Source organism: Octopus bimaculoides, chromosome 1 (assembly GCF_001194135.2).
Source record: "Octopus bimaculoides isolate UCB-OBI-ISO-001 chromosome 1, ASM119413v2, whole genome shotgun sequence".
Taxonomy (NCBI): domain Eukaryota; kingdom Metazoa; phylum Mollusca; class Cephalopoda; order Octopoda; family Octopodidae; genus Octopus; species Octopus bimaculoides.
The window spans coordinates 143,494,953-143,508,412 of NC_068981.1; the positions used below are offsets into that span (position 1 = coordinate 143,494,953).

Below are 13,460 nucleotides of genomic sequence, written 5' to 3' on the forward strand. Positions count from 1 at the left end.
CTATATTGTATAATACGTAGCATGAATATTAAGGCAACCATGTAAACATACTTTATGCCACGCTGAAAATATTATTACGTGAAGTAACCTGCGAAACTGCCGTAATCCTAAGATTACCAAATCGTTAAATAACATATTCACTTTCGATACCTCCTGATTTTTATGTCTCCTGTATATATATATATATATATATACATGTATATCTTTTTTTTTTGTTATTGCTTTCAGCCATATAGCTGCGATCCTCTTGATGCACCACCGTGATTTAATGATGTTTACAGCTCCTAGGTTTCCAAAGCGGTCACCCATCTAAGCACTAACTAGGCTCATCGTTGCTTAACATCGGTGATCGGACGAGAACCAGCGTTTTCAATGTGATATGGCCGTAAATATGTGTGTATATGTGTGTGTGTACCTTTATCTATTTATATATGTACATAGGCATAAATGTATTGAGGAGAGAGAGAGTTGTAGATTGTATGATCTGGGAGAGTTTTCTCACGTTCATTCTCAACGCTGTAGCTTCCTTGCAGGCTCAAGTTACAATTAAGATTTCCTCAGATTTGTATATCCATTTTCATAAGTAAGAAAAACCGATTTTCAGAAAATAGATTTTATTTGTTTACATATTTCTTTACTTTTGCTTCAATGTTTTGACATTGTTAATTTCATTAAGTTTGATTGATTTCTATGATACCTCGACTAAAAGCATTTTTCTTAATTCTAGTTAGTCCTCTTCTGTTGGTTAAATTTCATTTATATATATATTTTTAATACCCATCGAGAACTTTATTGTCAGTTTTACATTTACAGACTGTTAAAAATATAAAACAGGTTCGGTATTACTGTCTTTATTGACATATTTATAACAGAAAAAAATCATTATGACAAAAAGTTCCTTAGGCGATATTTTTTATTATTCTTTCTTTTCCAACCGATTGTGTATGATAATTCAAACCACCCCGGTATTAAAATGTGTCTGCAGTTTTAACTGGTTTTGTTTGAGTTAGGAAAACAAAACCTGTCATCCGTGTCAATTATATAACATTCTCAAAATTTCCCCAAAGAGCATTTAATTTCCTAAGTTTTTTATACGGAAAAATAATAATTGATGTTTAGTTGTTTTGCTAAAATGATGTATACACAAACAATGCATACAAAAATATAGCCAATATTCTTCTAAGTAAAATAAGGAAATATTTAGGTTTATTCACTTAGGTTTCGACAGGGAATTAAAGTTAATCAGTAACGATTATGGTATAACATAAATCTATATTCAGTAACTAACTGAAGAGATAGTTAGGTGAAATGTCAACCGGATAGTGTTACCTTATTTCGACAGCAAATCTGCTATGTGATTTAAAGCCTAAACTTGTACAGCAAACTGATTTATGCACCGATAGATACTGTAAAATACAGTATCCTATAAACTCGAATGGTTGGGTTCAGAGCGCTGCGTGGGTGTAGTTTCTATTTCAATTGTAAATACGTATCAGTTGACCCTAACGGGTTTTGATGCAAATAAATTAAGTGAATAACCATAATAGTGTGGTTTGCAGCTATTACATAACATGGAATTCACATTTTGTGTACCTTTCCGCACACAGATACAAACACACTGATACATACATACATACATGCATACATACATACATAAATACATACATACATATATACATACATACATGCATGCATACATACATAGATACATACATACATACATACATACATACATGTCTTGACTTTACACTGCATGGCGTTTAGAACATTTATAATAATGATTTCAAATTTTGCCACTAGGGCAGCGTTTTGGGGAAGGGGATTAGTCGATTACATCAACGCTAGTGTTCAACTGGTACTTATTTTATCGACCCCGAAAGGATGAAAGGCAAATTTGAATTTGGTGGAATTTGAAGTAAGAAAGTTGCTAAGCATTTCGTCCGGCGCGCTAACAATTCTGCGAATTTGCCGCCTTAGGACATTTATGATGATACTGCAGTGAAAACCAGAACTTAAATCAGAAGTGTGAGCATGAATCAAGCCGTTTTCTCACGCGCCGTTCACAAGGGGTTTTAAAACGAAACAATATAATGATAACCGATTCCTTGAAACTTTCATTTCATATTTTTTAAAATATTCAGGCACTGAGTATTCAGAAGAAAACCAGGCTCAGTTTACGAGTGATTATAGGAAACGAACAGCACTAAGTACTCGAAATCGGAGCTTTTCAGTTATATTGTATGAAATAAAACTCTACACTTTTATTGAGTCCTGTAATTTATCGCTTCGTGTGAGCTGGAAGAATCGTTAGGATGCAGGATTAAATGCTTTGTAGCATTTCGTTCGTCTTTACGTTTTTTTATTTGTATTTTTCTCACAAGTTAATTGTGTTAATTGGTCAAACTCACCACCACAAACCGCTTTTTTCCCAATGGGCTATCAAATACGGTCATCTAACATGCCCATTGATAATAATGGTTTCGTATTTAAAAACAGGGTCAAGATTTTTTAGTTGAGACAGATTATACGATACTATCGATATTGATTGATATTAATCTTTTATGAACTCCGAAGCGATGAAAGTCAAATTTTATCATGGTGATATTTGAACCGACAACGCAAAGAGCCAGAAGAAATGGCGCAATGCTATTTTTCTTTTCTTCTCTAGGCACAAGGCCCGAAATTTGTGGGGAGGGGGCTAGTTGATCAGATCTACCCCATTACGCAACTGGTACTTAATTTATCGACCCCGAAAAGATGAAAGGCAAAGTCGACCTCGGTGGTATTTGATCTTGGAGGGTAAAGACATACGAAATACCGCTAAGCATTTTGCCGGACATGCTAACGTTTCTGCCAGCTCGCCGCCTTGCAATGCCATTTTTCTGACGCTCTAAGGAATTTGCCAGCTGACCGCCAAGACGAAGACGACCACAATGATGATAATTATAGTTGCTTTATTACACACGAGGGCTAGAAGTAAAAATATAAAGGATATGAGATTTACAAAACACAAGCAAAAGAAACAAAGTCATATAAAACGGGAAAGAGTAGGGGAACATAAAGAAGACTGAAAATTGTAAGGAAGAGTGTATTTATTTGGTAAATACATATATAAAAGCATACAATAGTAAAAGAAAAACAAAACAAGAAATAATAGTACATGAAAATCACACAGAACTGGGAGAATCCACACAATAACTTAACTCTTCATTTTGATATGTTCTGGCAGATTAGAGTGTAAATATCATTGTTTTACTTTATCGGCGAACATATCTTCTCTTTAAACGATTATATATTCATAATGCACGTGGTTCAACGGTTCGATAGTGTAAAGAAACTTTGAGGCACCGCGGTGTTTCGACCTTGTTCTATGTCTCCTCAGCTGAGGGTACCCCGAGGAACAGATGACTCTCACAAAATCAAGTGTTGTTTATAGGATTCAACTAATAAATTATTTGCCCATGCGTGTCGGTGTTTTCCAAGCAAGTAATGATGCATGGGCCCACACAGAACAGCGAAAACGCAAACAATAACATATCTGTTCATTCCTAATAAGCTTTTGTCAGATTCGAACTTGAAAATGCGGATCGCTGTTGTTTTCATCGGAGACCGTCCCCCTTTTGACCATATGAATCCATGACATATAAGATTCGTTGATGTAAGGGAATTTCAGGGGATACAGTGATGTTGTGCTTTTTCTGTTGTCGTTGTTCTTTATTGCAGGTCTCACTCTTCCTGCTTACTGTCACCGCCATTTATCGACGGCGTCAATATTCTCTCGATTTCTGAGGCAAATCTTGAGACGGAAGACGAAACGATATTCTCCGCCTATGAAGGAAAACCTTAACCGATGGTAAAATTGCTGCTTTTTTATACGTTTGTACTTGATATTGTGCGTGTGTGTTTTTTGTGTGTGTGTGTGTGTGTGTGTGTGTGTGTGTGTGTGTGTGTGTGTGTGTGTGTGTGTGTGTGTGTGTGCGTGTGTGTGTGTGTGTGTGCGTGTTTTCCAGCAGAAAACTCTGGAGTACTTTTGGTTTCTACAATATAACAGCCCTTCTGCTTGTCCTATCAATTTCATTCCTAATGAATATAATGGAGTAGATCAGAGATTTGAAAGGATGTTGTGAATCTGGAATTTCATAATGACCATTGCCGAGCATATTATTTCTCGTGATCTCCTGTCCTTACTGCTGGCCCCTATTTCTCCACGAAGGTGAAAACTAAGCAATGTTCGATATTTCTACCAATGATCCTTAGAATTTTCTTTATCCCGGGTTCACATTTATTGGAGTATAGGCTTATAAACGAGTCTATTGCTCATACTTCAATCTGCTCTTTTGCCTTGGCTTCGCTTTTGAAATACAGTTCGATGGTCTCTTTGGATTCGCCTTGCTCTATAACTACACTCATAAACTCTATGACTTCACTCATGTCCAAGAAATACTTCAACTTCTTTGAAGTTGTACTGTTCTCTGCTGTACTTTTATTAGCTTTCACTTCGTCAGCTCCCGAATATATTTGCTCGGCCTCAAAGAAAAAGTTCGGGCACGAGTTCTGTCTATATTTAGATAACCCTCTTTGTACTAATATAGGTAAAAGCATTTACTACTAATATTTTCGCTAGCCTTGTGTATATTTGTGAGTGCCTTCTGGGCTCTGCTTCTATACATCTTTGATTTCTCGAGCTCTTTCCAGTTGATGTCATAATCAATATTTCTGCCTTACAAAGTCGCAGTTGTGTGTTCATTTGGCCATTTGCATAATGAGAAATGTTCATACGATCATTATCTGACTTGGTTTTCCAGCATACCTATATAACATTTTATTTGTACTACTTGTTTAATAATGATTAAACCCGAACCTCACAAATATATTCCTGACTTGTTATTGCTGCTGCTGGCGCCCTCCTCTTTTTTGTAGTTATTGTTATTAACTAAGACATAAAAATCATCTTTAGTGTTCGGTAAGTCATTATTTTCCTTTTTTCAAAATGTATGTTTTCGGAAGAATTATTTGTGTGCTTGCTATTTTTCCATGTTTAACACTTGTTAAACTATTCTAATTTTCTTTCAGGTTCCTGTGCATGTTATCGTCGTTAGTCTTGTTGATGTTATCGTGTTGAGATGGAATATAACTTCAATATGTTAGAAAATATAAAACAAAGTGTGTAATGACAAACTGTTTTTGTCTACCGAAATTACTGGGGCACATGTCCATAGAAAAGTATTCTTAATTGGCAATTACGCCAAAGAAAAGCAAAACTCATTTGGTTATACTTGAAATAAACGCCTAATGCGAGTCAGTCAAACACGTCTACACGCTATGTTAGTCAATAGAATCGTCATCATTATTATCACCATCATCCTCATTATCACCACCACCACCATCACCACCACCACCATCAACATCATCATCACCGCCCTCATCATCTTCAATAGAAACAACAATAATAAAACTAATGGTTTCAAATTTTAGCACAAGAACAGCAATTTTGAGGGAGGGTGGTATTTAATTACATCGACCCCATACTCAACAGGTACTTATTGTATCGACTCCGAAACGATGAAATGCGAAGTTGATCTTGACAGTATTTGAATTCAGAACGTAAAGACCGACGAAATGTCATTAAGCATTTTGTCCGGCATGCTAATGATTTTCCCAGCTCGTTGCCTCAAGGTTTGGAACTCGGAGGATGAAGGGATATCAATAAACCTCACTATACATTGGCTCCTACTGGTCTGTTTCTCTCAACTGTTTCCCTTTATGCCTTTTGACAGTGGTATCTCTATGCATATGGAATTGTGTATTTTGACAGAATTAAGTTTATTGTACATGAAAAGAGAACAGCGCTGATTATGCGACACGAACTATTGAACATTTGTTTAATACACCAAATCATTCTCTAGCATGTTGCAACCTCCAATTATAAATTGAAATTGGCATTTGGCATTATGACTTTGAGAGCTCGTCCCTACAGACTAGCAGTCTATACGTCAGGCAGTAAATTAATTCATCTGTTTTCTCCAAATAACATTAATTGTTGTTCAATAGAGTTTAGGTATAGAAACTAACATATCACTGGTATATCAACTCTTGAATTGGTAAAATTCCTATCGTAAATAGTAATAAATCATCAGAGGTGGTTTTTCGAGAGTTCTTGTATGAATCACCACCGTCCCCGTGAAGGGGTACATCTCCGAATCATTTATTTTAAGCAACAACTACTGTATTTCTGGTAGTGGAGGCGCAATGGCCCAGTGGTTAGGGCAGCGGACTCGCGGTCATAGGATCGTGGTTTCGATTCGCAGACCGGGCGTTGTGAGTGTTTATTGAGAGAAAACACATAAAGCTCCACGAGGCTCCGGCAGGGGATGGTGGCAAACCCTGCTGTACTATTCCACCACAACTTTCTCTCACTCTTACTTCCTGTTTCTGTTGTATCTGTAATTCAAAGAGCCAGCCTTGTCACACTGTGTCACGCTGAATATCCCCGAGAACTACATTAAGGGTACACGTGTGTGTGGAGTGCTCAGCAACATGCACGTTAATTTCACGAACAGGCTGTTCCGTTGATCGGATCAACTGGAACCCTCGACGTCGTAAGCGACGGAGTGCCAACAACAACTGTGTTTCTGGTGATTTCAACTCTACTACCATAATTCTAATAATAATATTTTATCTGCATATGATTATTCGTAAATGGCTTGAGCAGGATAGACAGTTCTGCAATAATGCGACGTGTTTTGCCACGGTTCAATGCTAACGACGAGAAATAAAGCCATGAATCAAATTATGAATTAACTGCAAATATTTTAATGTAAATGATATTAGACATTATAATTACAAATTTAAGATAGAAAAGAAATTCATAATTTCTCATTCATGGAGATACGTCTGGCCGCAAACATTTAACTCAGTGAGTTAAAATACCACGCTATGCTGAGCATATGTACAATTGTCTATCCTATAGGGACCGATGTAGAGATAAAACAGCACAGATAAAATATCAGAAACTATTTATAGTATTTAATTTGGGCAGACGGAATGATAGGTTTCCTGTTGTGTAATTGGAAAAGCGGTAGGCCACCGTGCGATAGATACATGACTCGATTCTCCTCAATGGACATGTTTCTCATTATGTCACAAATTGGTGCATATAATGTATAATATATAATATAATTTACAGTAAAATCTTAGCAGTTAATTCATAATCCGGTTCTGTATTTAAAACACAGTTACCAATAACGACATTGTACAATCATTATAGCCATCAATTATTCTGCAATTGATTATTTTCGTTAACTTTCTCGTTAATTTTCTTATGTTACATATTTACAGTTAGGTGCACTGGGCTATTTGAAAGTTAAGTGTCTATGCTAGGGTCAAAAGGCTATAACAATGACGAAATAAGAACCGGGTGACTACACAGCAGACAAGCTAACGGCTTATGCACTCGAGCAGATATCAGTTTAAATTAATATCTAAGTTCAGATTAATGCATTATTTCCGTGTAATGGCGATGCTGATGCTCGGATTTATATATTTCTTCTCTATTCATGTATATCTCTAGTATTCTGTTAGATTTTCCTGATATCACTTTATAGTTATGATTTTGTTTTTGATTTTGAATATTTTGAAACATTTTATTGGCTTCGTTTGTTCGATCGAATAATTTGCTATTATAGTAATCACATGTTTGTAATTATGGAAGGACAATTATAATTACAATGAATGTATGTTAATATTTTACAAGGCTGCAGACATATACATTTAGCTTCACATCTACGCCGAGTTGTGTTCTATTCCACTATGAGACACTTTGGATAAATTTCTTTTACCATTGCGCTGAGTCGAACAACATCTGGTGGAAACAATTTCGCTATGGAACAGTGTGTATACACAGTAGGTTGAAGTATACCAGCTGGCAAAAATGCGTTGTACCTCTGCCTTAAAGGGTCAGCCTTGTTTCATTCTGTGTCACGATGACTCTCCTTGAGAACTACGTTAGAGGTACGTGCTCAACCACTTTCACGAGCAGGCTAGTTGATCGGATCAACTGGAACACTTGTCCCCGTAACTGAAGGAGTCCCAGTTGCTTTTATGTTTTATATATATACATTAAACAGATACATACAACGTTCGTTCGTGTGTTTTTATTTATATGTGTGTCTGTGTGCAACAAATATCGGTAAAGAAAACTGCAGCTTTCGAAGGAAGCTAATTATAATATTCATTCCACCCGATTTACAAATGCCTGTCTTCGTCACAACTGCTTTCAGTTGATTATCGTCTCTTTTGCAAATGTTTAACAAATCATGCAATTATCCACATAATAAAAGTATTAAGTAATATATATGAATAAATTGAATATACTTATATTCTGACTTTTTTAATTACATTCTACATAATTAACTAATTCTTGTCGTGTGTCTGACGGTTACAGATTAACAGCAAGGTTGCACTGTGAGTGTTAATATCAGAACCTACTATAAATCTCGTTGGTAATCTTGAATGTAATGGACACTATATATATGTTTGAATGAATACATGCTTGAAAGTGATGAAAATTTACTTTTAATGGCTTTTCTCCGCTTAGGAGTTCAGCGCCACTTTAGATTCTAAAACTCCTGTTTCTAATAACGTTTGATGTTTAAGTAATGATGTCCTACATATTTACAACTCTTTACTGATCTTAACTGAAGAAGACGAAAATGTAAGCAAACAGGAATATTGACTGAAGTCCTTTTTTGAATCATCAACCAGAGCACACTTTTCATTTTTTTGAAACATATTCTGTCAGAACTACATCCACTTTCAATAGATTTATTTATTGCAGTTTTATAGATATAAATAGTCTATATTCAAGAAGCTAACCTCGGAAACAAGAGGTTCATGTGCTTTTGACTGAGTAACGCATTTGATTGTGTAGTACGATGATTCCAGTGGATCCAGTCTTGTAAATAACATTGCGGAACTCAGTCTGATTGGAGCTGTAGATTTAACCCGTTTCTCTTGGATATTTTTAGTGGTATATACTCTGTTGCAAGTATTCAAAAGTTCTCTTCCGATAGCTTAACATCCCGATTCATTTAAATGTATGTCATGTTCTCTTCCCTCACCATTTTTTGCAGATGTGATATAAAGTCATAAGCAATGTGTCTTCTCTGATATATAGATCATAAAATAGGGAGTAATTAGTATCAAACCTTCATATTTTAATTACGAAACAAGTCCAATATGATTCGGTATTAAGCAATATATAAGTACTCTGGGCTGGAGTATAATTGATTTAATGAATCAGTATTGAATGACACTTTTATTTATCGTTCCAGAAAGAAAGAAAATTGAAGTTGATCCCAGCTAAATATGAAGTAAAAACAGAAAGAGGTGAAACTAAACATGGCAAGGCATATCCACTGCCATTTTGAACGGTAAATAATTATCTCTAATAGAAGCACAAGACTTGCAAATTTGAAGAAGTAATAATAATCAATACCCTCAACTGCAGTATTTGACTAGCACACAGTAGCTTACCTACTCTGGGAGAATGAAATATAAAGTTGATTCCTTTGGGTTCTGAACGCCGAAAATAAACATCAGTAAGAAATATTGAGATAGCATTTTGTCTGATGCGCTAATGATTCTGCGATCTTAGTGCCCTTGCGTTGGTACTGATAGAAGTGTAATATTCGAGATTCTTAAAGGTTGTCAATGGGACCTTGCATCTAAAAGTTGATGGGTATAATAAATTTGAGATAATAGTATTGCTGTAATTGTATAAATGTTCGTTTGATATTTTTTTGCGATGTATGAAAGTTCAGGTAACTTGAGTCAATATACATAATTAATATGAAGAAATTTCGACATCGATAATCTCTTCTAGAAACATCAGTGATTACGCAGAAGTCAGTGATTTGAATTGATTCAATGCATTGCACAGATGCACACATACCTATCAAAATAGCTTAAAAACACAGAAATCCAAGTGAAATTCGACTGATATAGATATGAACACAAACACTCGGCATTATCGTAGATCCAAAAAGCTACCTAACATTTTCTAAGAAACGGGCTATTATAGTCATTCAAACAAAACCTGAAAAGATTGAAGATATATACATACACACTGAAATGAATTATTCATATAACATCTATGTATGTTTTTAATTATTTTTATCAAAATAGAAATAATGCAGCTGATACCTTTCATTATCCTGGTATTAAAAACAAAAATTGTTTTTTCCAGGATGAAGACTAATTATATTTAAACGAAAGCCTGAAACGGGAAATTGCATATATTATAGGCACGAATGTGACAGAAACAGATTCAAAGACACTTTCATTCGAGGATGAGTTAATGATAATAAGAAACTGGGGAATATTAATGGAACAATCCAATTAAATCTTTCATAGTATGCAAATAAAATAGTCCAAGGTACGCGTCTGAATATAAATCGCATTATGAACGTTTTGCTAATAAGATCTTCACGAATGATATATTTGATTTAGAAAACCTTCAAGTAGCAAACTGGAAATAGACAAGTTACTTCATTCAAAACTAAAACTCAAGTACATTTATAATGTGCGCACATACTTACGTTAACAAAGGTTTAATAAGTAACTTTCAGTAGCCATGCTTCTTGCAATATGTGTAAATATTTGATTTTAATTCAAGTTATAAATGAAATCTTTAGAAGAAATAAAGATATTTCTGAAATTCTCTGTTAACTAGTTAGAGTCAAACGTAGTAGAGATACCACCACTGACAATTTCTTCTTTACAAATAGCACTGTAGGGCTCACAATAAAACAACAACAGCAGACAGCAGTACCCAAGTATTTACTTGAAATGACATGGCACATAATTATCAATTCTATATAATTTTAGTTGCCGATTTGACTTTACTGTTTTGTCTTCGTACAGAGTATAAATGGTTCGTGTTTCGATCATTGTAATTTATATTAAAAGGTAGATTAATGAACAAAAGCAATTACGTAGTATGTTATTGGGTATTCGTATTTAACTAAACTAGTGATATGCACATTTAATTACGAAACATTATTTACAAATACCGTGGATGACAACACTGTTAATAACAACGAAATCTCCCCTCCTCCTCCTCTTCCTTCTACTACTACTACTACTACTACTACAACTACTACTACTACTACCACAACCACTGCTTCTGCCACTACTTCTATTGCTACAACAATAATAATAACTATTATTAAGATGTCTTTTTGTCATCGGGCAAACAATGGAAGACGCTATAAAGAGGTGTGACAGAAAGTGAAGATTTCAGTCGTATTATCGAAAACAATGAAGCAAAGTGAAATAATAGAAATTGTATAAAAATGTATGACTTGACCGTGTCTGTTAGAAAAGAATGCAAAATGAAAATCAAGCAATTTTTCTTTCTTCTCAACGATCTTTTAGTATGGAAATGTGTAGCACGTCAGATAAGCATCTTACCACTGGCTTTGATATTCCTTATACGATTTGCCAAATTTCTATGTTGTCAAAAATAGTAAACACGTCTTTGTTGCCTATATCGTATAAAGCCCTCGTCTTATTTTAAATATCTTGCTGATATTTTGATTCACATTATATCTGAAGTATGTGATATCTATGAAATGGAATATTGGATTGATAACCGGAGGATGCATCAAGTTTAAATGTCTGGTAACCAGAGGGTATATCAAACGTGGTAAAGAGCATACACCAGCTTTCTATGGCAAAATATAAAGTAAATGTGCAATGGAAACAACGAATGTCGTTTTCCAGAATTATTTTGCGAGACCTGAAATACTTTATTTAGTGACAAGCTTCCCTCTGATTTTGTGTTGAAGTCAAAATCCAATTGTAGATCATTATATTACCATTTCTTAGACAGAATGCAAAATTTTGTATGTAAATCTCACATGGAGAACTTGTAGTTTGTTTCATATCTGCTGATTTACTTTGTAGTAGACATACTTGGATGTGAGGACAAATTTTGTGTAAATAATTGGATGTTATTAACTTAAATACCTGACTTACACATCTAACTTTTCATCATCACTCTTTCTTAATACGGAACCATAGTTGATCAATTCAATTCTTAGTTGAAAATCTTTTCCGCTGTTTTAGATGATTTCTACTTAGTAACCTGTCTTCCGATATATATGATGAAATGAACTGCTTGTGAGCCCTACACTTTCACAACATGAAGCTGCATTTGTTACGAGGTGCAAGAATAATGAGGACGTTTTATCAACATGCTTTAGAAAAAAAATATTTATAATGTTCTTGTTTGACGTGGAGCTACAGACAATATGTATAAGCTTATGTCATTAATAATGTTCAAATTACTATCTAGAAATAAAAATTAAAACATAATTTGGTTTTATATCACAATAATGAGGTGTATGTTTATTCAAATGAGAAATTTAATACATTTCCGCCATGAAAACACAAACATGAATTCATTTTGAAAATGAGATTTTAAAAAACTAGCAAGACCCATCCTCTAGAAATTCCCCGCGTAACATTGAATCACAAAAAGCAGCAAACTAGCAGAATCGTTCGAACGTCGGAAGAAATACATTGCGGTATTTGATTCAGTTCTTTTTTCAATCGGAGTTCAACCTTGCTTTCATCCCACTCTGGTGAATAAAATAGGGTATCGACTTACCCGGCCCTCTGATATTTTCGGGCTGTGCACCTCAAAACAGAAAATCAAGAAAAACATGAAATTGCTGTTTCACGAGTTTTAGGTTGTATGTTATTGTTAGGTTTCCCTTTTTCTCTCAAATACACGAAGTATGACGTAATAGCTGTTTCTATCATAGGGATAAGGACTGGAATTTGGGGAGATAAAGGGGCTAGCCAATTAAATAGTCTCCACTATATGACTGGTATATTATTTAATCGAGTCAAGAAGTAGAGAAGGTAGCGTTGTTTTCGGTAGGATTTGAACTTATAACGTCAACAGCCGAAAGAAACACGATTCTGGTAATCCACCAGACTTGAATCTACGAGTAATAATGTAGCCAATACAGAAGAATTATATGATTAGCTTAAATATTGGAAATTGGCATTGAAATATATTACTCATCACCAGGATGGAGGATATCTCTGCAGTTTCATTTCCATTTCTATTCATTTCTTCATATAATGACTCTCATTCAACAAAACACAAACGCGTGTGCGTGCACACGCACGCACGCAGAAACGCATACCGACACTCACATACACACAAATTCAAACATACAAAAAAAAGAAAAAAACAAGAAAAGGCTTGTTTTGGGGGTCAGTCGACGCGTTTTGCAACTGAAGTTTCAAAATATGATAATCTGCAAACTGAGTCATTTTCTATTCTCTTCTGGTACAACAGGCTAGAATGAGAAAATGTTAAGGGAATAATTCCACTTTAGAATACAAGTAATATGCGTGTTTTGTTCCTGTTGTTGTTGTTGGTG

At 34.9% G+C, this 13,460-nt stretch overlaps 1 pseudogene; it reads right to left on the bottom strand.

Moving 5' to 3' along the window:
- Positions 1 to 272: 272 nt before the first annotated feature.
- Positions 273 to 391, bottom strand: LOC128250155 (5S ribosomal RNA; annotated as a pseudogene).
- Between the last annotated feature and the right edge of the window lie 13,069 nt (positions 392 to 13,460).